The sequence below is a fragment of the Phacochoerus africanus genome, chromosome 12 (genome assembly GCF_016906955.1).
Source record: "Phacochoerus africanus isolate WHEZ1 chromosome 12, ROS_Pafr_v1, whole genome shotgun sequence".
In the NCBI taxonomy this organism is placed as follows: Eukaryota; Metazoa; Chordata; class Mammalia; order Artiodactyla; family Suidae; genus Phacochoerus; species Phacochoerus africanus.
Genome location: NC_062555.1, coordinates 56453171 through 56478406, shown reverse-complemented (window position 1 = coordinate 56478406; position 25236 = coordinate 56453171). Strand labels below are relative to the sequence as shown.

The 25236-nt window shown below is 39.8% G+C and overlaps 1 protein-coding gene across 1 annotated transcript in view; it reads left to right on the top strand.

Moving 5' to 3' along the window:
- Window positions 1-387: 387 nt before the first annotated feature.
- Window positions 388-25236, top strand: part of KIAA1217 (KIAA1217 ortholog) — a 460197-nt gene continuing 435348 nt past the window's right edge. The window contains exon 1 of the mRNA XM_047755381.1: window positions 388-496. The gene's annotated coding sequence lies outside the window, so the exon portion shown is untranslated. The remainder of the gene's footprint in view (window positions 497-25236) is intronic.

The window sequence follows — 25236 nt, the reverse complement described above, 5'->3', positions numbered from 1 at the left end:
CCATTGCGAAACTGTCACCGGCCGTCTTTGGGACACACATGTACATTCCACAGGTCAACCAAATGGCCTTGGCGACTGCATGATGCCTTTTGTTTAAAAGAAATCCGAGTGGCAGCCCCGTGCTCCCCATCCAGCAGCACTTTATACTGTTAACTGTGGCAGCTGAAAAGTGAAGCTCAAAGGATTTTTTAGAAGCTGCTGCCCCAGCAGGTAACATTCTGGGGTTGGTTCTTTTTGTTGTTGTGTGTGTGCTTTTTACTTTTTTTTTTTTTTCTGCTGTTTAAAATGTCCAAACCTTCTCGCTTGGCTAGACCTTTCTTCGCTAATGCAGCTTCTAAGCTGCCATCATCTCGAAGGGATGATTTAAACAGCAAACAGAAAAAAAGCAGCTTAGGGGAGAAGATTCTGAAAACTGGGAGTGAAGGAAATTTGGTCAAACAGCAGCAGGTGCAAACGGCAGCTACCCCTGCCCAGAGGAAGACTTCGCCGCACAAAGGTAATGTTTTAAATCAGCTGTTTTTCTCAGCTTTGGCTTAGAAACTTCTTTCTTAATAATACTGCCACGTAACTGGGATGAGACTGGTTTCAAAAACTTAGCCATTTGTGTGAGTCTGGCATTTCTGCAATTCTCGGGTGTGTTGCTAAAATAACCAGTAATTAGGAAGATGGAGGTGATACAACTTTCTTTCATTAATTAAAAGAATGACAAAAGAAAAACTGATTGCTTTCACTTCTCTTTGAGAATGAGAGATTTTATTCTTGGTTGTGTTTTATAATCTTTCTTAATCCAGTTATATTTACATGAATTTTCTTTTATATTGCTTATCGATATGAAAGGAAACCAAAAAAGACAGAATATGTTCTAAAAATACATCATTAATTAGCAAAAGATTTTTTTGCATGCTTGGTTTTTTGCAGTCTCTTTTAAAAATGAGTATATCTGAAATGATAATCTAAGCGATATGGTTCCTGGCCAAGCGTGACAAAAATCTCTGGAGCATTAAAATGAGGCTTTTCAGGTAATGATTAGAATGTTTCACTGAGCAAAGAACATTTGACCTGGAATTGAGAAATGTGGTAACCAAATAAAGCTATCTATTATTTTTGTGTCTATAATCACAAAGGGCAATGAAACCATAGCTTAAAATATCATAATAAGCTCCACTATACCAAGAACTACATATTAAATCACCAAGCAACATTTATAATAGTTCTTTTAATACATTTTGAGCTCTCTGCCAAAAATGTAATATTTGGCCCCATGATTTTATGCTAAAATAAAAAATTGTTTTAATATTCTCGTTCTTATAATTGGAAGTTTTTATTTTATAGAAAAAAAGTTTATCATATAATTTTAATCCTGACCTCTTCTCTATTAAAAACTGTCACCCATGAATATGCAGTGATACATTTTTGGGCAAGGTGCTATTTCAAGGATGCAATTATCTGTCCAGAAATTTTTCATTTTGTCCTTAATCTGGCTTATTATTGTTTTATCCACTATTATCAATGAAATGTTTGCACAAAAACTATTTTGTTAACCAAAATCCTTTATAAAAGGCACATACACTGAACACTTAAGGACTTTAAAAGTGCTGATGGAAGCTGCCTTAAAAGGCTGAATTTTGGCTACTTGAAAGGAAAGTTTTCTTTGATGGTATAATATGTGTAAAATTCTTAAATTATTCTAAAAAGGAATGTCGGTCACCCAACCTGAAGAGTATCCAAACATTTATATGGGGCATATATCTGTGCCTGTGTAATGTGTGCTGGGGAGGGAGATTTTGAACAAGCAATCGAAGGCTAAACGTTTCTTTCAAGGATTATTCAAAATACTGACCTTCTTTTCAGCAACCTTTGGAGGTTGAATAGACTTAGTGGGTGAAAAACAGGTTTTCTTTGATAGCAGACTTGGTTTGGGGTTAGTTAACAGTTATTAGAAACTGAAAATGATTAACGGACAAGGTCAACATAGACAATGCATATTTTTGTAAAAAATAAACCAGGGGAGGTGTTAAAATAATGCAGTGGTGTCTCCTTTGAGTCTCCCGAGAGTCCACAGGCTGTGCAAAACTTCCACTTCAGGAATCTTGGAATTGGCAGTAGTACTGGATTATTTGAAAAGACAAAACTCATTAGAATGTATGTTTGTTTTGCTTTCTAATCGGAGTCCTTTTTCTCATGGCCACACGTCATATCCCTTAGAACCAATAGAAACCTTTAATTGCTGGAGAATAGGGCTAAGCCTCTCCTTATAGGCTGGTTGTGTTGTATTAGGCTCTTTCCTAAAGTGGTCATTACAAGATCAAGAAATCCAAACAAGAGTCATGCCGTCTTGGGTTGTGTTGAGTTGGTGTGCCTTCTTACTCGTGGCATTAGGATCTTAGTGTTAGTTCTTTAGAATGTTTATTTCATTTGATCCAGAAGGTTTAGCTTAGTCTCTTTATGTAGGTTCTCATGGGTGTGACTTCCTTTTTTTGCCCTCTCGGGTAATTCGTCTGGTAATGTAAGTGTATTCTGGTACATTTTAACTTTTTTTAAAGTGAATCTCTCATGTAGTTTATTTCTTAAATTCATGCTGTGAGCTTTCCCCTTTACCTCTTTTCCATACACCCCCTCTATCTCTTGAATGTTATCTTCTGTGCTTTTGGTTTCTTATTAGAAAGTTGATAACAGCTTTTTCCTTATCACCATTAAGACTTCCATGGTTTATCTAAAGGCTACTTCTAAAAGTTGAAAATCAATAAAAATTTTCATTACTAAGCCAAAAAGTGTGCTATCATCATTTTTTTTTAATCTTTAATAATCACTTTAATTTTTCAGGTACTCAACCTCTGGACATTTTAGCACTCCCCGAGAAATTAAACACTCTCATATCCCTTCCATAAAATGGGAGGAAAAGTATGACACAAAACATTTACTAGTTTCTCACAAAAACACGTACGTGGTAGGAATACCATAAAGACTAATTGAGAAATTAATTTTTTATTTTATTATATATATATATTATTTTATATATATTTGCTTTTTAGGGCTGCACCCACAGCATATGGAGGTTCCCAAGCTAGGGGTCTAATCGGAGTTACAGCTGCCAACCTACACCGCAGCCACAGCAAAGAAGGATTTAGGATTTGAGCTGCGTCTGCGACCTCACCACAGCTCATGGCAACGCCAGATCCTTAACCGACTGAGAGAGGCCAGGGATCGAACCTGCAACCTCATGGTTCCTAGTCGGATTCGTTTCCACCATGCCATGATGGGAACTCTGAGAAATTAAAATTTATCTTAAAACCAACTTTAGTCAGGAAGACTTCTTCACAGACAAATAAGTGGTTATGTATGTAAATCCTGAATACATTACACTGTGTTCCCCCCTTTTAGTTATGGACTACTCCAGGAAGATTTAGCTACATAGCCTTAAAACTCCTTTTGGTTTTAAGGCTCCTCTCCCCAGCATTTCTAGTTCTTCCAAGGAGAGTATAGATCTGATCCTATTCATAAAGTTCCTTTACTTCCAGATACTTCTCTATATTCCTCAGTCCTTCTGCCCTACCCTTTGCTGACTGATTTCTAGAACCCCTTGGCAAGTCTGTCTCATAGAGTCCATTCCCGAAAACTTCCTAAGAAAAGCTAATTGGGAAGTAAACTTCCTGAGTTTTTACATGTCCAAAAAAATATCCTTCTTTTCTTTTTCCATTTCAACAATAGATGGGGCAGGCATAGAGGTTTAGACCCCAAATAATTTTTCCTTCATAATAGTAAAGGCTTTCCTCTACTACTTTGTAGGATCAAGAAGTGTTGACGAGAAGCCCCGTGTCATTCACACATTCCTTTGTAGTTGATTTTTTTCTCTCTCTTGAAGCTCTGAGGATATCCTCTTTATCCTTGATGTTCTGAAATTTCTCTGAAGCATTGAAAAATGTGGGGTTCTTCCTGTTCACTTTCACTGGATACTTGATGAGCCCTTTCAATTTAAGGAGGAATAGTCTTCATTTCTGGGAATTCTTTTTTATTAATTCTTCCCATAATGTCTTCCTCTGTATTAGCTCTAATTTTCTCTTTATGAATCTCCTGTGAGTTGGCTGTTAAATCTAGTGCATCCATTTTCTCATACTTACTTTCGCTTTATGTTTTTTAAGCTCTGTATGTTCTAGGTTTTTTTTCAACCTCATCGTTCAACTCTTCTACTGTCTAATTTTGATCATCATCATACTTTTAATTTCCAGGAAGTTGTTCTTTATTTTGAGGCCAGAATACCTTGGTGTTATTTTCTGGATATAAGCAGTGTATCTGTGGGCTTGATCTACCTGATGTAGTTATGTTTGTCTGTGTCAGCTTGATGGTATGACTCATCCATGTTTAACACTGCGAAGAACCACATCACTGTGATGTTTCTGTGCTTTTCATTCTGAGCCAATGGTCCACATTGGCCCCTAGAAGAGAAAGTTTGGCAGTCAACACTCTTTAGGGCTGCAGCATTAGTGTCTGCTTTTCACCCAGGAAGAACTTTCTTCATGATGAAAAGACAACACGTGGAAGAGGCATGTTGAAGTGTATATTGATATGTGCCAACAATTTTATTCAGAATCCAACCTCTGAGACTGTGATGTTTCTTCCTAAGTTTTCTGCACTCCCCTGAATTTTGTTTCGGTACATTCCCTCAAGTTGTTTTTGTCCTGATTTTATTCATTTATGTAGCCTCTTGACTCTTCTAAATAAAGAAAAGCATTCTCTTCACAAGTAGCAGGAGCATGGAGCCCTGACCACTAGCGTGGTTTGAAAAGATAGCTTCTGGAGTTCCTAAGGTGGCTTCGCAAAAATGAACCCTACTGGTATCCATGAGGAGGCAGGTTGGATCCCTGGCCCCACTCAGTGGTTTATAGATTTGGCGTTACCGTGAGCTGTGGTGTAGCTTACGGACACGGCTCAGATCTGGTGTTGCTGTGGCTGTGGTGTAGGCCAGCAGCTGTAGCTCTGATTCAGTCCCTAGCCTGGGAACTTCCATATGCTGCATGTATGGCCCCAAAAAGCTGGAAAAAAAGCTTCTGCCTCCTATCCTGCTGTGTATTTGTAATGGTGATGATGATAGCATCTAAGCTCTGTTGAGCTCATCCTATATGCCCAACACAGTTCCAAGCACGCTAATATATGGTCCTATAGAATCCTTACAACAATCCTATGACATCCATAGTTTGTAGATGAGAAAACTGAAACACAGAGTTTCAGTTATTTTCCCAAGGTAAGGGAGACAGGAAAAGATAGAACCAGAATTCCAATTCTGGTACCCTTGACTCCTGAACCTGTACACACTTCACCACTACTAAAGCACCTTCCCAGACAGAAAAACAATTCTTTCATCGAAGATGTTATTAAGAATTCATCAAAACCTGACATTAGATGGTCTGGTCCCTGAAAATAATTGTCTGGTGACATTCTGTAGTTCAGAGTATGCTCTTCTGTTTTCATCCTTTTGATTTGTTGCCCAGGGTTGCTGTTTCTCAGACAAAGCAGACACTGAAAGAGGAAGAGAACAAATTTCAGAGTTAATAAATATATCACAAGACTGCAAATTTTTTTTCTAATATTAGGACATGAAAGGAAGCACTGAATGCAGGACCTTGCGATCCCAAGGTCTTGGCCTGAAGGCTTGAGTGTGTACACACACGCGCACACACACACACACACACACACACACACACACGGATGGAAACACAAATATTCTGCATACAATTCAAGAAAGACTCTTCCATCACATATGACCTGGTGGTCCACGTACAAGCCTGTAGGCCAGAAATCACTCAAGTCTAATTCTTTTCTAACACAGGCCCCCTCTGTGGCCTTGAGCAAGGCAATTATCTTTCCTGACTGAGTTTCATCAACCATTAAAGAATAATAATATGCGGTTTATGGGGAGAAGTTGTAGTGAGGATTAATGACTTAGTTACTGTGTGTCCAGAGCTTTCAAGAGCACATGGGCTGCAAGAATATCTAAGTCAAGCCCCACGGGTTTCTCTGTTTACCTTCATTTGTTGTGGAAAATAGAAATGTATTTTTTGGAGTTCCCTTTGTGGCTCAGCAGGTTAAGAACCCAACATGATGTCCACGAGGATGTGGGTTTGATCTCTGGCCTCACTCAGTGGGTTAAGTATCAGGTATTGCTGCAAGCTGCAGTGTAGGTCACAGATGCAGTTCAGTTCCTGTGTTGCTGTGCTGTGATGTAGGCCCGCTGCAAGCTGATTCAACCCCTAGCCCAGGAACTTCCATGTGTCACAGATGTGGCCCTAAAAAAAAAAAAAAAAAAAAAAAGAGGAAATAAAGAAAAATATTTTTTCACAGATATCACACCAGGAAAACTCCATAATCAACCCTGGATGGCATGCCCTACACTATTCTGAATGCACAAGGGGTAACCTTACAGGCATCTTATGACAAATCATAGCACATCTCGGCTGGGGCTGTCTCTGGATACCTGGAGTCTAAAGTCAAATAGATGAATAACCAGGGCACAAAAAGGGTGTTTTCTCTCTCTGCAAGTGTTCAGATACTGGATACTGCTGATGACTGCAGTGACATGAGGACCTTGTACGTTGCACTAGTGCACAGGAACGTGTCATGGATGGTCATCGTGTCTAGAGGTAGGCAGCGTCACTAAGGGGTGTACTCAGTGGCCTGCTTTTACCTGTACCAAGCTGATCAGTAGCAGTCATCACCACGGGTAGGGCCTGCACTTGGTCTAGTACTTTCTAGAAGCAGCAATGGGTTTGTACTGATCGTGGATGTTCCTTTATCTGATTGTCTTTGTGCCCAACATCACTCACTTTTGAGGGGCGCTGAGGTCCAGTGTACAGTATTTCCCCAACAAGGCCACGGTAACATGCTCACACAGTTGCGCAAATCATACTTTTGGATCTTTGTTGCTACCATTTAGTCCACAGTTATGCATTGTTTGTATGGGTCAGTAAGTCTCTCTCCAACCTATTAACTGAAACTCACGTGGCCTTCCATGGACGATCATTTTACAGATGAAATCTAAACATACTTAATGCTGCTTACCAGTGTTTATTGGCAGTTTTTCTCCAACCAGACACAGTACGAACTTTGACTGTGTTAATATTGAAAATGACTAAGTTCTTCTAGAGTTCTCCTTATTCTCCTTGATTAATCTTATCTATGTTTGTCTTATCTACCTAGTAATAGATGGATGAGAAATAAGACATATAACGGTGTTCCCATATTTCCTTTGCTTACTTGATTCTGTAAGGTGTAATATGTCAGAAAAAGAGTATGAAGCTACCTCTTGAAATTAATCTGGGGTTATCTTTGTGTTAATCCATGTATTATTAGTTACTTTGGCATATTCCCTTTATCCTAGAGACATCAATAACTTACAAGTCTGATCAAAAATGAAGTGAACCTGCATCTGAGATGCATGGGCCACTGAGAATAAAAGAAAATTAACAGTCTCAGAATTGTAGAGTGAGATAAAACTTTAAAATTATCTAATGTACTCTCTTTTATTTAATACATGTGGAAAAAGCCTAGAGTTACTTCTTTCGATCAAGACTAAATGTGTACTGCTTGAAACAATGTCTTTGAACTCAGGGCTTTTTTTCCTTTTCCAATACCCTTCATGGAAAAGGCAAAAGCTGCTGGCCTTATGAGGTTTCCTTCAAATGTTCGCTTCTTTAACATGGACTTATACTGACCTCTGATATATAATGTCTCTTGTTCTGTGCACTATACACTCCTAGTTCTCTGCTGTTACTTGCTCCCTCTGAGTTCAAGATGACTGGGCAGTGAGTGGGCAATGGTTGTGCTGATTCTTTATTGGATATTACCCATATGTAGCTAAGTTTTAATTGGAGCTCATTTAATGCTAAAAAGTTGTGAGCACTCTCTCTGATTACGTTTATGTTAGTTTATGTTTGTTTGCTTATCTCTGATGACCCTGATAAAGAAATGTTTTTCTTAGCTTGGTAAACTTAGAAAATCATAAAGTGATCTTCCACTTCTCCTTTATAGAGTTGAAAGCGAAAGTAACAAACTCTATTTTCCCAACTCTTTTTCTGAAATCTGTATTATTCAGTACCTAAAACTTAGACCTGTGTCCCAGTGAAATTTTTCTTCTATAAAGAGCTCAAGAGGAGTTTCCTGCTGGCTTACTTAGCAGCTAAGGATTCAGCATTGTCACTGCTGTAGCTCAGATTCAATCCCTGGCCCGGGAATTCCCACCAAAAGCAAACAAACAAAAAAGAGCTTAAGAGATGGTATACAATCACATATGAGAAACTTTCTACTTCAATAGAATATTTTTCTACCTGAGCTAGTTTTTCACTTTCATTCCGTGTACTTGGATTTTTACTTCCCTGTGTGTACTGCATCTAACTTTAAGTTGTCAAAGTTAAACAATTGAGCCAGCTTATGTTCAAAATCCTTCTATTCCATTGGATTTATTTAAGCAATCAGAATTTGACATCTGAAAAAAAAAATCAGAATTAGTACAGATGAAAGAGTGTATGGTTACCTTGTTACTTGGGGATAGACATAAAAATTCTCCCAAGCTAATAAATTATCTCTGTATATCATTACATGCTGTGTATGTTCTTAAGAATAGTTTCATTCATCTTGGCCATTTAGGAGCAAACTACCCAGAGTCTGTACTTGTCTGTCTGCCTCTAAGACACTTAGCTCTTCTATAATCACGTAATACCAAGCATCTTAGCTCATGGCCAGATATGGGTAGAATAAGTGTCTGGGAATTTGAAAATCTATAAAGAAGAAGGGCCCTCTTCTTGGTGATGATGCTATACTTGGTTAACTATTATGGTTTCTTGAGTTAATGATCTCTAGGGTCTTCAGCCAAAAACTCTACCTCTGTGATTTTCTCCTCCTTTTTGCAACAGTAAAAAACAACTTAAATGATTTAGGTTCATATTATTTTCCATGTTTTCAAAATGTACAGTTATATTACCAAAATAGAGAAAACCACAAATAAGAATCCTTTCTTAAATAAGAAATCTAAGTTGAATATATCTGTCAAGAATATAATTTTTGTTATATTTTTTATTTCTTGATAATTTATCTTTACAAATATACAACTTGGGCTTTAGAGGAAATTCATTTTAAAAATATAATTACTTACTTGGTCTACAGAATATTGTGCTTATATCTGACAGTTTATCATATGCATTATGAATATGTGTAAGATTATGCTGGTTATATTACATACATTCATTATTTTGAAGTTAATAAACTTAAGTCCCATTTGAATATATGTTAGATATACATTACATAGACCTTTTGAGCCAGTGTTTTAATACTTGATCTTGGCGATTTGGTTGTTTTCTGATAATATAATTGCTATAATGCCTTAACTCAGTTAATTAAAAAAAAAAAAACCTCATTGACAATCTACTCTATGTCTATTATTGTGCTAAATACTAGAAGAAAATTTTGTAAAACCCTAAAACATGGTTCTTGATTTTGAGAAAGAGCATACAATGCCTGATATCCAGGTTATCTGATCTAAATAGAATTCTCTGAATAGATGTATGTACAAAATTGAAATGAGTGCATGGAAAAAGCAGGCAGGCTATTTCCCCCAGGCAGTAGGTGTTTACTAGGTAGGAGAGAAAGTATTATGAAAGACCATGTTGCATTTAGAAAAGGGCAAAGTAGACCGGTGCTGACAGAGTGAAAGAGAACTAGGAAAAAGGATGGAGGGAGGGAGAAGGCTACTTGGAATGATTTCAGAAGATAAAAGCATGTTCATTTTTCATTCCTTCAATGAATAGTTTTTGGGGCTGTTACAATTTGTCAGTTATTCTTCCAGGCTCTAACCAAGTTGAAGGCCATGGTAAATGAAGCCATGGAGAGTAATAAGAAGAAAGGCAAGGAACTGAGAAAGTCAAAAGTTCTAGTCATAATATGAATGTGGACCAGCTATTCAATGTTCAACAGGTGATGCCAGAGAGGAAGTTAGAAATGAGATTTAGAGATCAGGGCAGCGGCTGCTGATACAAGTAAGTGGATCATCAATATATAAATACCATTTAAAGCCATGAGACTGGATGAAATCACCTATGAAGGGTCTAGAAAAGAGAATGTAGCCCAGGGCTGAGGACCCCAGAGCATCCCAACATTCAAGGGTCTAAGCAGGGGCAGAGGTAGAACCAAAATCTTAAGGCTCATACACGAACTTGAGTAGATTCTTTTAAAACTCCAGACTAGAGCATTCTAAACATTCCTGTCTGAGGAAAAACAAATGCATTCCTACCTACCCCACTGTGGATGTAAACAAATACCCCAGGTAGGAATTTTCTTTGAAATGTTTTACATTTAAAGTTATGCAACCTTGAACTCTATCCCATGCTATATTGTTTATTTAATATAAACATCATATTCAACTGAATTAACATCAGAATTAAAAGGTTTTTGACAGTGTTATCCACAAAAAGCTCCCACATCATGGGAAGGCCCCCTATTCCATTTTAAGAAGAGTCAGCAATGGGGAGCCACTAAGTGACTTTCAACATCCTTTGATTTTTATTTGCAATTTAATATTTGTATCACAGATTTATTTTATATAGTTTATTACTGTTTAGCTGACTATTCTTCATACATTCCTGAAGAGTGGCATTTTCCGTTTTTCGATTATGAACTTCTTTCTCAGAAGGTGAGGGCTCATTTGCTACTTCTATTTCTAGCACAACATAATGTGAAATTTTTTATGATGAAACTTCTATTTTCTTTCTTTGAGATTTATGAGGAAGCATCTTGAATATTGCCCTATTAAAGTTATTTCACAAAGATTTTTAAATAGCTATATCTAGAAAACTCAACAACAAATAATCCTGGAAATAGTACGTAACAGATGTTCAGAGAATGCTCTCTCAGGAGAGCAAAGATAAAAACACTGGATTTTTAAGAAATGCCATCTATATCTTTTGTAATGCCTGGTTAATCTGACAGAAAAGTAAAGGAATTCCTCAGAGGCCCCCCAAAAGGTAAAAAACAAGAAAGCTTCAATGCAAAGGCATAACTGAAAGCCAGAGCCATCGTTTGCTGTAATGGTCTCTGTCCATCCCCTGTGGCCCAAGAAATCTTAATAGACATATGCGGTGGAGAAGAAGGAAATCATGAGAGTTCCTGTTGTGGCTCAGCAGGTTAAGAACCCAACATAGTGTCCGTGAAGATGCGTGTTCAATCCCTGGCCTTGCTCAGTGGATCTGGTGTTACTGCAAACTGCAGTGTAGGATCTGGTGTTGCTGTGGCTACGGCATCAGCCTGCAGTTGCCACCTGATTCAACACCCAGCCTGGGAACTTCTACCTCCAGGTGCAGCCCTAAAGAGAGAGAAAAAAAAATCGCAATGAAAGGAGGAAGGAAAGAAGTAAATTGTGGGTGGCAAGAAGAGCAGTAGTCATACTAGCACCCTCTATATAATCAGGTTGATGCCATCATTGGATAAACAAGGAAAAATACTAGAGGGGGCTCCCTTGGAGGAAGCTCTTGACTCAGACCAGCTCTGTGTGGAGAAGAATAAAGAAAGGGATATTCTGGAAGTTCCCATTCTGGCTCAGTGGTAGTGAGCCTGACTAGTATCCATGAGGATGCAGGTTTGATCCCTGGTCTCACTCAGTGGGTTAAGGATCCAGCTTTGCTGAGAGCTGCGGTGTAGGTTGCAGAGATGGCTCAGATCCCACATTGCTGTGGCTCTGGCATAGGCCAGCAGCTATAGCTCCAATTCAACCCCTAGCCTCGGAACTTCTTGCGCCACATGAGCCCCTAAAAATGCAAAAGAAAGAGAAAGAAAAAAAGAAAGGGATGTCCTTAGGATGTCTGACCTTGTGTCTTCACTCACATAGTCTTGAGGCCTAAGCTTATGTGACTGTGCAGTAGAGAAAAATCCATACCCTCTCCTCTCCCCCAAAAAACCCAAAAGTATTATTTAATACGACTAGACTGGCAGTGTTCTCCAGCCGCCTAGTGTCAGAAGACTCAAATTCTCTTGGAAAGAATATACTTTATAGCCAGGTCTCTAAGAATTCCCACAGGTGAAAGTCCAAAAGCATGAGTACACAATAAAAATTCACTTAAATACATAAAGAAAAAAGTGACCATAACTAAGAATCAGACAAGGAAAAAAATTGCAGAATTTTGAAATATCTATAAATCGCCAATATAAGGGTTATCAGACATAAAATATGAAATAAGTGTGTCATATATATTTAAAGAACAGATTCTAACAAGAAAAAAAGTGGGAAAAAAAGACTGGATTTTAACGATATCGACCTGTAATATTTAAGCAGTAGATTTTCTAGAAATGAAAAACATAATAACAAAAGTAAAAACTCAATGGATTTGTTAAATGGCTCGCTAGATAAAATGAAGAGAGAACTGGAAAACTGAAAGATAGACTTTTAAAGTTCCTAATAATTCAGCACCGAGAGACAAAATGATGGAAAATATGAAATAGGGGTTAAAAAAAAATACAGACAATAGAGTGAGGAGCTGCAGCATAAGGCTAACTGGATGTTCAGAAGGAGATCAAATGAAGACTAAGCGAGAGGTATTCATTACTCAAAAAGATAATGGCTGAGAATTCCAGAACTGATGAAAAGACATTAATATCTGAAATCAAGAAACCAACAAGAAAGATGCATTGAAAAAAATCACGCAAAACCTAAACATGTAATTATGATAATTATTTAATTTTTATATCTATGGGGGTTATGATTGGGCAGCAGTTGATAGATTGGTATAACACAATGCATTAATTTTAATAAATTGTGTACTCTGTAGACCTGTCTATAGATAATGCATTAACATGTATTAGTTACTAGTTTTTATTATAATTGGTCCAAATACATGTGAGGAGTGGGTGTTTTCTAGCCACATCTTGCTTCTTGACCCAACCAGAAACACAGTAGTTAAAACTCTCAACATCAAGTGTAATAGCTACAACCTGTTTTCTCATGGGGATGAGGGGAGGAACATCAGGGCTAATTTGTTCAATTTTTGCTGTAAGCGTTTTCAACTCACTTGCATTTCCATATTATCAGATGAGAGAAAGGTTAGGAAAAGCGGAAACTATTTAGAGAACGATATGCAAATGAGCATTAGAAAATAGAATTCTAAGAGATCGTTATTTTATATTCAGAGCATGTGTATGCATCACTGAAAGTAGTCATGTTTCTTGAATGACATTGTAGTCTTGTTTATATTTTTAAGGATATTGCGATAATACCATGTCTTAAATGTTCAAGAAAGTAGGTACTATATCTACTAAATAAATCTCTGTATGTGTTAGCATACCTACTGAGACCTGTTAAAGGGAACATAGGTCCATCATCCAGGGACTCAACACTTCCCTTAATAGATAATCCCCAATTACTGAATGTATTATAAAGCTTGTTTCTTTTCCAGTTGTCCATCTAAACAGCTAGACATTCTAAAAACTGTGTAGATAATCATGTAATTCTCTACAGGTGGATTAAGAATATACAAAACATTGCAAGTTCTGTTTGTAAAACTTTCATTGGGGAAGAAAGTGGTTTGATAAGTGGTTTTATACTTACTCTTTCATTTATACATTTAGAACTTTATCCAGCTGAACTTAATGCACTTAAAATAGACCATCCTAAGGCTAGCCTTTCTCTTTACACTTGTACTCAGATGATGTTTGTATTTCTCCAGATCTGAGCCTTAATTGTCTATTGAAATCACCAAAAAAATAAAAGAGGGTTGGCATTTTAAAATCTTTCTTTAGGAAGTTTCCATTGCGATGCAGCAGAAATGAATCTAACTAGTATCCCTGAGGATGCAGGTTCGATCCCTGGCCTTGCTCAGTGGGTCAAGGACCTGGCATGGCTGTGAGCTGTGGTGTACGTTGCAGATGCAGCTCAGATTCCACAATGCTGTGGCTGTGGCATAGGCTGACAGTTGCAGCTCTGATTTGATCCCTAGCCTGGGAACTTCCAAATGCTGCTGGTGCAGCCCTAAAAAGAAAAAAAAAAATCTTTCTTTATAACTTAATATTTTATTGAATATGTATCTTAATGATTTCTTATTTTTTGTTTGTTTGTTAGTTTTTTAGGACCATACCCAAGGCATATGGAGGTTCCCAGGCTAGGGGTCAAATCGGAGCTGTAGTTGTTGGCCTATACTACAGCCACAGCAACACCACATCGGAGCCGCATCTGAGACCTACACCACAGCTCATGGCAATGCCAGATCCTTAACCCACTGAGCAAGGCCAGGGATCAAACCCAAAACCTCATGGTTCCTTGTCGGATTCATTTCCACTGTGCCACGATGGGAACTCCTGATTTCTGATTTTGAAACACATGTTTTGGGAAGTCATATTTCTGCTTTGTTGATCTTCTAATGCCAAAAAGTGAGTGAAAGATCACTCAGCCATGTATGGACTTACACAAGATGAAGAGCATATTTATACTGTGCTGAATGCTAAATGCCATGGGTTACCAAATGACTATAAGCATGAACCATGACTGCAGCAATGACCCTGAAAAGACATTGCTGCCTACCATCACCAGAAAGTAGGAGAAAAATGTGGTGAGTGTTGAGGAAGGAATGAGGCAGTATGGTGCAGAAGGAGAGAGAAGAGAGATGAGAAAGATATATTTGGAAAATGACAAAAATGATAGAATAGTTTTTGTTTATTATTTCACCATCTTTTAATTCAGCAGATTCCTTGATTAAGAAGTACTTCCTCGGCATTACTTTTTATAAATGTTACTGAAAAGCAAAAGAGAAAATGTCTACTCTGTTTTAATAATAAAAACCCAATTTCAGAAGAGAGATATCTTGAGAAGCACTAATTTAGGGCAGACATCCTAAATGAGAGATTGCTCAATTCATCAAGAAATAAGAAATAAATACTGTTCTTTCCTAAATGTATAAGGCAAACATAAATAATAATAACACCTTCATTCATGTACTGCTATTTAGATGTTTAATCTTGGGTTCTCAAGAACATGCTACCTTTGTAAGATTCATTAAGGGGCAGTGTGTGCTGCCTGACAAATATGGCCAAATAGCATCAAGGGTCATTAGGCCATTCAAAGGTCAAATGACAAGGGTCATTAGTAAGTGGCCACCACCACAGAAGCTGAAGCTATGCTTCAAACACAGATAATTCAGCAGGACTTTGAAGGATGTTAGACAGGATTAGAGACATGAACAGATTTATGATATCAAGGTAACTTTGGAAGCAGTTTGGAGGATTGGAAGATGGAGATTAAGAATACAGGCAGAGACGAAGTAAACCCAACAAAGACAGACAGGATGCTATCAGAAAGAATACTTAGTTCTTCAAACATCACAGCGGCCTCAGATAAGCAAAGTCAAGCACATTCACTTCATAAACAGTCAGCCGTGGTCTGAATTAAGGAAAGATCTTTGGGGCAGAAGAAAAGTGAAGGAAGCCTGGCGGATGTCTTTAGACAACATTGGGATGGATGAAGGGTTTAGATGTCTATCTGGGGCAACCTTGTGGGTGGTGAGCCAATTCACAGGGCCGTGGAATAGGGGTGCCTGGCAATTTCCTCGAGGAAGGTGCTAAAACCAGTCAGGGCCATATTGAACGTGAGGTATCTGGAGAACACCCAAGTAGATGTCCAGGAACCAGATGGATGTTCAGACACAACAGAAGGGTTCAGCACTGCATATACAAATTTGTGGAGCTGTCAGCTCGTTTGATCTTTGGCTATGGATAAAATTACCCAGAAAACATGTCAAAGGTTGAGAACAGGAGCCTAGGGATTTAAGGTAGTCTTATTCTAGCTACTATGCTTTGGAAGTGGCAGTGATAACCCAAACCAACCTCGTGATATGGAAATAGTTCCGAGGACTGGGAGGCTGAGGGGTAAAGCCTCTTCCATTATGAGTGTGTCACATAGAGGCGTGGCCTCATTGTTCTTCCAGAGCAGAGCTGGGACCAACCAGGACAAGTTAATGAGTGAGCTTTGAGCATCATAAAAGAGACCAAATGAACAGCTGGAATGCCACAACAGACAGACAGACAGACTGCCTTAGGAGGTAGTGAGCTTCCTAACATGAGGCCAAATGTCAGATGAGCAGTTTCTGCATTAGGAGGGAAGCAGAATTCCATGGCTTATGCTGCTTCCTTCCACTCTCAGATTCTGGAGTAAACTGTGTACCATAACTGAATGATATCTTGCAAATTTAAGTATAACAAAGTGAGTGGATTGTTCCTATTAGAAGGTTGCAAGTTGTTTTTGAAAAATAAATGTAAAACTGATGTGGGTGTTTCAGATATTTTCATTTTCTGTCTGTATTTACCTCCATCACCCCATTCATCTGATTTTTCTCCTCTCTCTTCCTATCGTTCTTCGTAAAGACACATCAGTAACTCAGTTTTTGTCATGTAAAAGATGTCAAAGAAACCAAATAAAAAAGAGAAGAAAAAGAAAAGGGAGTTCCCATTGTGGTGCAGCAGAAATGAATCCGACTAGGAACCATGAGGTTGCAGGTTAAATCCTTGGCCTCGCTCAGTAGAGTAAGGATATGGCGTTGCTGTGAGCTGTGGTGCAGGTTATAATATAAATATACCTTGAAGACATTACACTAGGTAAGAAGCCAGTGATTAAAAGACAAATATTGTATGGTTCCCTTTATACAACATACTTAGAATTGGCAAAATCATTATGACAGTAGTATAATGGTGGTTGCTAGAGGCTGATGGGGGAGGGAGGATGGGAGCGCAGATCTAGCATTGCTCAGATCCAGCATTGCTGTGGCTGTGGCATAGGCTGGCAGCTGTAGCTCTGATTTGACCCCTAGCCTGGGAACCTCCATATGCTGTGGGTACGGCCCTAAAAAGCAAAAAAATTTTAAAAAAGAGAAGAGTCACAAGAGGCTTGCTGTATTTTTTAGATTCCATATATGTGATATCATACAGTATTTGTCTTTCTCCGTCTGACTTATTTCAGACAGACACTGACTTATTCCACTTAGCGTAATACCCTCCAAGTCCATCCTTGTTGCTGCAAATGTCAAAATTTCATTCTTCTTTATGGCTGCATAATATTCCATTGTATATATATCAACCACGTCTTTATCCCTTCATCTGTTGATGGGCACTTAAGTTCTTAAGTGCAAGATTATTCAAAGCTGTTGAAGCATAAGGAGAGGGGAATGGATGGAGCTACTGGGATAGAGGAGGCTGGCCCAAAGGCCAGGGACACAGGCCTGACCTGCTTCCAGTCTCTTCCAAGCTGATCTTCAATACCACTGCTGCATGTCTTATAGGATTTCTGCCTCTGGTGAAAAGACATATCATTGACATTTTTATGACTTATTTTGGGCTTATTCTTTCCAGTTTCCTTCCTCCTCTCCATGAATAAAAGGCTCTTACCTTGTGGATTTGCGGTCTGGGCCACTTCCTGGAGCCCAGCCAACTCATCCTTGTGTTTCTAGAACTTGAGGCTCAAGAACCTCAGGATGGAGGCAGATGAATCTTTTCTTTTAGTCTCTTGGGGAACCTCACCTGCCTCCAGGAATGCTGTTTGCTTCCAGGTGTACAGAGGAGCTCTTCCAACCTCCACAACATCCCTACTTTACAGAGAGGAGACTGAAGCTTAGAAGAGTTAAGTGCCTTATCTAGGGGTCTCAAAATTGGAGGGTTGCAACCTAAACTCAGGGTCCTCTCATCCCTGCTCTCCCTTGTCCTAACCAAAAACATAAAAGCCTGTTCTTATTGTGCTAAGAGAACACTAGAAAAGGAGCTAGAGAGACTTGAAATCTTATGAGTTCAGATATTTTTTATAAGAAAAGGATGCCATCGTACTCCCAATAAGCCAGAATTGCTATTTAAAAAATTAATGGTAAAAATACTATTTAAATTAGATTCAGATGTAAAGGACTGTGAGGGTCGAGGGAAGAAGCATTATTTAGGGGAAAATTTGGCCCAAGAATTTGAACTGGGCCTTGGGGGTTTGGGGACTAGCCACCATTACAGGGGGGAAGCCCAGATGGAGTGGTGCTTGGGAGACCCTGAGAAGTCAGGCCACCTCTAGAGGGATGTTCTCACTATGCAGCTTTAACTTGACCTGTGACTTTCTAGGATTTCTCCCCAGCACAATCTAAGCCCCTTCCCTTTACCTTTTTCTTCTTTTTAGGGCCACAACCACAGCATATGGAAGTTCCCAGGCCAGGGGTCTAAGTGGAGCTGCAGCTCCCGGCCTACACCACAGCCACACAAGCCGTATCGAGCCGTGTCTGCAACCAATACCAGGGCTCATGGCAATACCAGATCCTTAATCCACTGGACAAGGCCAGGGATCAAACCCACATCCTCATGGATACTAGTCGGGTTCTTAACCCACTGAGCCACAACAGGAACTCCCAAGTTCATTCACTTTTTAAAATTTTTTATTATACTTGATTTACAGTGTTCTGTCAATAGCGAAGTGACCCAGTTATACATATTTATATATTCTTTTTCTCATATCATCCTCTATCATGTTCTATCACAAGTGATTTGATTCAGTTTCCCTGTGCTATACAGCAGGATCTCATTGCATATCCTCTCCAAATGCAATAATTTGCATCTACTAACCCGAAACTCCCAGTCCTCCCCCTCAGCAACCACAAGTCTGTTCCCCATGTCCATGAGTCTGTTTATTTCTGTAGATAAGTTCATTTGTGTCATATATCAGATTCTAGATATAAGTGATATCATATGGTATTCATCTTTCTGACTTACTTAGTATGAGAGTTTCTAGTTCCATCCATGTTGCTGCAAATGGCATTATGTTGTTCTTTCTTATGGCTGAGTAATATTCCATTGTGTATATGTACCACATCTTCTTAATCCATTCATCCGTCAATGGACATTTAGGTTGTTTCCATGTCTGGCTATTGTGAATAGTGCTGCAATGAACATGCGGGTGCATGTATCTTTTTCAGTGAAAGCTTTGTTTGGCTATTTGCCCAAGAGTGAGATTGCCGGGTCATATGGGTAGTTCTATATTTAGTTTTCTGAGATACTGCCATACTGTTTTCCATAATGTCTATACCAATTTACATTCCCACCAACAGTGTAGAAGGGTTGGTTCCCTTTTCTCCACACCCACTCCAGCATTTGCTATTTGTAGACTTACTAAAAATGGCCATTCTGACCCATGCGCAGTGGTACATCATTGTGGTTTTGATTTGCATTTCTCTAGTAATTAGTGATGTTGAGCATTTTTCATGTCCCTGTTGGCCATCTGTTGTCTTCTTTGGAGAAATACCAATTCAGGTCTTCTGCCCATTTTTCAATTCTGTTGTTTGTTTTTCTGCTATTGAGTTGTCTGAGTTGTTTGTATATTTTGGAGATTAAGCCCTTTTCGGTTGCATCATTTAAAACTACTTTCACCTGTTCCATAGGTTGTCTTTAGAATGAACTATTTTTGTCCCATGTGAGAATTTTCAGTTGGACATTCGCTTGCAATGCTAATGTGTGGACAAGTTCCTGGGTTTTGATCTCGGGGTTTCCTCTCACTAGCCGAGTGACCCTCTCTGCACTCCAGTCTTCTCATGGAGGGTACAGGAGCGCAGTAGACAATCGGTTTGTACATTTCCTTGCACAGCTTCCTTATTCTGTGAGAGTGTGCTCAGTGCCATGGCTCTGGGTGTTCTCTTGCATGTGGAACACACTGGGGAGTTATGTCAACTCCCACCCCCCTCCATCAGTGGGCTGAAGGGATTTGTCAAATGCCCATGATGTGCAGGGAGGCATTCCCTGGAGGCTCAGTGGGTTAAGAATCTGGCATCATAGCTGCTTTGGCTCAGGTTACTGCTGTGGCACAGGTTCGATCCCTGACCCCCAGGAAATTCTGCCTGCCACAGGTGCAGCCAAAAAGAAAAGAGAAGTATGCAAGGATTGTGGGAAAAGACAACTATGAACAAGACATGAGTAAAGAATACGAACGCTGAAATGCAGAGAAGAGGAGATATTCTGTGATGTGAAACTGTGATGTCTGCAGTAGAGGCCCAGTGTGGGGGCAGTGAGAGAGCAGCAGTCACCCTCACCCGCCAGGAGGGCATATGAATTCGTCGTAGGTCCGTGAGGCAACTCTGGCACCAGAGCTGGGTTCAGGCACTTTCTGTGCCCACCAGCAAGCTCTCCTGATACGCTGTTTATCAAATGACCACCTCTTTCTCATTTTCTCTGTGTACAAGCAAGATAACCACCTCCATTTCCCTTAGAAAATAAAAGGAATAACACCATTTACCCCTTCGTGGTATCGTATTGTCATTAAAAGGAAATAAGATAAGCCTATTTATTTACAAATAAAGTATCTAGTTATTCCTATAAATTTGAAATACTGAAACATGCTTCCTGTAAAAGATCTATGACCGCTCTTGAATAAGAAATCACCTGTTCCATGATAGAACAGTTTCTTGCACCCAGATTGATCTTTTGCAAAGGAGAGTGCCACCCCTGACTCTGGCCATAGATAACTTTTGGGATGGTGGCACAGCCCACATCTGCATCCTTGTCACCCACAGACATGGCTCCGATGTCTGCAGCAATATTTGCATCTCTAGTGCTAGACCTTAAATGACACTACGGAAATGAAGCCCTGATATAACAGGTAATCTCTTCTGAAAATTAGAATTAAATCTAGCAAGTTTCTGTTGGTCCTTAAACTGGAACATCCAGGCACATCCACATTTGACCCAGTGCATAGTGAATCAGAGAAAAACAGTTTATAAAAAAAAAAAAAAAAAGGAGACAGATGAGAGTGACAGAGACAGATGAGGTTACTGAGTCTAGACTCTCATGTGGCCCTTCTGTGCATCTTTGTCTGATATGCAAAGTTTCCACATCCTTTAAGTCTTTTTGTTAAGCTGGTTTCAATGGGTTTTTATTGCTTACAACCAAAGGGTCCCTAATTAAATATCCAGATTTCCAAGGCCTTCTCTTCCTTCCTCTTTTTTGTTTAAGGCTTCTGTTTACTGTCAGGTCCAGTAAAATGTTAGCAGAGTTAGAGACGAAAACAGGTTCATCCCATTTGTATTGCATGCCGGCTGTGCAGGCTTTTTCAAACTCTGATGTTACTGGAAGCTGTTTGGTTGTTTGTCCAGTGCTCCTGGGTCAGTGTTTGTCCTTGGTTTTATTTAAAAGGATGGAGGAAGAGGGGACACTCTGTCCTTGGCATGGAACAGCATCACTCAGTGGCACATCTGTTTTCCAAAGTCATTAATGGGTCCTTCTGGAAGCAGCCAATCCTTCCTCAAGCATTAGGTCAGCAATCTTGATTAGAATCGGCATCACCCACCCATGAAACTGGAAGCTTCCCTGTGATTTATTGTTACAATAAAACCTCACTAATTAGCCATAATTAGGAGGAAAAGCCTGTCGCAGTTTTAAGGTTCTGAAAGAAGCAACATTATAATTTCCTCCAGCTTTACATAGTGATTTAAATTAGGTTAACCAAGTATATTTGACTTCATGTATAAATAAAAATTGTTTCTAGATAGCACATCAACTTAATATGTGCGTTTTTGGTGTGTAAACGGTCTTTAAGGATCCACTTGCTTTTTCAGCCAAATTAAACATTCTGTTTACATTCTTAGAGTATTAATAGTTTAGCAAGGGCTTTCTCCCATTGAAAATGCAATGACTAATTTAATCTGAATGCTTGTCAAAATTATTTTTAAACAAGTAGGGCCTGAATTGTAGTGATTATCGTTATTCTGGGATCAATACGACAATGATTAGGGGAAAAAACAGGATGAGTTAGAGTGTCATGAAAACCTGTCTGAAAGCTTTTGTGCTTTCACAGGGGTTTCCGTGGCGGTTGAAAATGAAGCTGATTTATTTAAGTCTAGTGGGATGATTGGGTTGGAGATGTGCTGAACGTCATTTCTCCTGCGTGTTTGATAACGCTGTGATCTTTACACCATGGTTCCAATTTACAGAGAGACAAGGGGACATGCAAAGAAGCCTGAGACGGAATGTTTCGTGCCCCATATCATTTGTCCTGATTGTTTATGTGCTGTGTATGAAGTCGAAAGAAAATGAGCTGGGAAGCCAAAATTGATGCTGGGGATAGCGATATCTTAGAAGCCATGCTCATTTCCAGCCAGCAGGAATGTTTCTCCAGGACACCTGATGCACGCTGCATTAGGCTGTCAAGGCCCAGAGTTTTGATTTTTTTGTTGGGGAAGCAGATAAAAACTGGGTTGAGGAAGCCGGGTTCAGCATTTGGATCGGCCCTTGGAGCATGTCTGCTGAGAGTCCAGAGAGCCTGACTCATACTGGCCATTCATCTCCTAGTGGCACCTCCTCCCCACCTCCTCTCTCTTCCTATTACACTGGATGCTTTCAGCTTCCTGCCTGACTTTTCACCTGAGCCCATCAAATTCTCTGCACAGTCTAGCAGGATGAAGCATGCCTGAAAACAGAGGCAGGTTTTTGGAACTCCTTGCAAAGTGTCCACATTCTGGTGTTCCTTCCCATAGAAGTAGAAGCCACAGCCTTGCCCAGTTGAGGCCAAAAGAGCAACTTTGATGTCACGGGGTCAAGTCTGCTAGAGGCGTGCCCTTGGTAGATCTCCCAAGCAGTTAAGTCAGGACTAGACAGGCTGTTAATGTTGCCAGAGTTAGTGGAGGAAGATGAGAACATGCTTTTCTGTTGTTGGAACCATGGGGCTTCAACCCTACTTGCAGTTCAGCCTCTGGGCAGGAATGACTGACGGGTTGCAGGTGAATTCTCCCTGAGGAATTCGTTGTGCTCACCCAGAGCCCCAGCCCTCATCCCGGTTCTTTGGAACGTCAACATTTTTGAATATGTCTGTTATTTATATGGCACCTTTGCTTCTTTAAAAAAAAAAAAATTTATGGAAGTATAGTTGATTTACAGTGTTGTGTTAATTTCTGCTGTACAGAAAAGTAATTCAATTATACATATATTTATATATATATATGTTTTTTCCATATTCTTTTCCATTATGGCTTATCGCAGGATATTGAATATATTTATTTACCTGTGCTAGAAACAGTGTCTTGTTGTTTATCCATTTGCAACTGTTGATCCCAAACTTCCAGTCCATCCCTCTCTGCAGGGAGAGTATTTAATGAAAAAGAGAAGAGGACCTAGAACAGAGAAATAAAGGAGGTCATCCTCTCACAGACAGGCAGATGTGGAAATGGACCACACACAGGAACAGAGAACAGTCACTCACAGAGCAGGAGGAAAACCAAGCTGCTCTTGTGCTGTCAGGCCAACTGGGGGAAGGAACATTTCAAGAGGGAGGGAGTACCTATAGGTGTCGGATGCTGCAGAGAGGTTGGCATAGGTAAGAAACAAAAAGTGATTAAGAGGGATGAAGCTGCATGGTCTCTCCAGCTCATCTGCTGCATCTGATTCCAATTCCTACAGACAAACCACTTAGCAAAATGGGGTTATTCTTATTACTATTCTTCTGACAAAGCATATTGCAAGGATATAAATGGCAGAGCTTACTTTTTTTTTTTTTTGTCTTTTTTGCCTTTTCTAGGGCCATTCCCACAGCGTATGGAGGTTCCCAGGCTGGGGGTCTAATCAGAGCTGTAGCCGCCGGCCTACGCCAGAGCCACAGCCACGCGGGATCCAAGCCACATCTGCAACCTACACCACAGCTCACGGCAATGCCGGATCCTTAACCCACTGAGCAAGGCCAGGGATCGAACCCTCAACCTCATGGTTCCTAGTCGGATTTGTCAACCACTGAGCCACGACGGGAACTCCTGGCAGAGTTTACTTTTAAGCAAAATGTAGATGATGATATAGAGTTCAGTGGTTCCTAGGTGGACTTTGGGATATCATGAACTACTAACATTTGAGGGGGAAAAAGTGGGTCACTGGAATGTTAATGTCAATTCATAGGGAAGTCTGAGCCCAGGGAAGGAATAGTTTCAGAATCATTTAGGAGACATGAAACCCAAACAACATGATCATTTCTGTTGGCTTGACTTCTGATCCTCAGTTCAGGTTAGAAATCCTTTGGAGAAAAGGGTATGATTTATGGTCCTTGACCACCACCGACGTGTCCTGTTCTGGGCACTGTCATTTGCCCTGATGCTTCATTTGCCGAACTCACACCTGTGACATTCTGGATTGAATCAGAGAAAATAGTGGTTCCAAGAGGTGCCAAGGAGAAGCCTGCAAAGTCTCCAGCACCTTTGACCACCTTTAATCTCCATCAGCCTCCTGACCCCCCACCACAAATAAACACACAGCCACATACTCTCAATTTTCAAATATATATGTTTTGTCACTTGAAGGCAAGTCCCCTGGCTGCCTTATGGTCCCCCTACAAACACACATATACACACACACACACACACACACGCACACACGTCTGGCACTGGACAGGTGAAATTCTATGTGATGTGGTGTCTGGTGCTGGTTGTTGTTAGTAGAGTAAGGCTTTAAAAGGAGGAGATTACTAAAACCAAGGCGGAAGTAACTCTAAAAGGGAGCCTTGACAAAGGAGGCTTTTTTTCCCAGCGCCACTCTGCCTTTGGCAGTTGAGCAAATTAGGCATTCCTTTTGCTTCTGACAGTATTTCAAACTAACATAGCCTCCCTCATTTTGAGAGTACAGACCCTCATTCATTATCATATTGACATTAACCAGAATATTTTAATGTCAGCAAAGACATGTAAACGATTGTTCACCTAATTATTTCTTATATCCCCTTGGGAAGTTTCTGTGTATACAAGATTTTAAATAAGGCACAGGTCCAGATTGATTTTTTGTTGTTGTTCTTATAAGAATCCTGAATTTTTTCAAGGATGCAGTTTAAGTGAACTTGGAATAAAGCTTTAGTTTCCTATTTTCTGACTAATGTTCCATAAATGTCATAACTTTGCTGCTTAATGGGGAGTGTGTTTTTTCATGTAATAGATACGCCAAACATTAATGAAGGGAAGAGAAGGAAGGACTGAAAACTGCCATCTCAAGCTCAAAAACATCAAAATTAGCAATAAAAATAGACATTTCTTATCACCAGGAATGGGAGGGGGGTAGTCAACAGACACTGAAACAGACATAGCCTGGTCCTGGCTCCCAGATTTCCCATGAGGGACTCTTGGGGTGACCTTGACCCAGCAGTTCAACTGCCTCGTGCCTGTGTTTCCTCCATCTGTTCCTCAGGGACTGTAAAGCCCTTGTGCCCAGATGACATTGAGGTTTCCAGCTGGTGCAGGGGTGTTG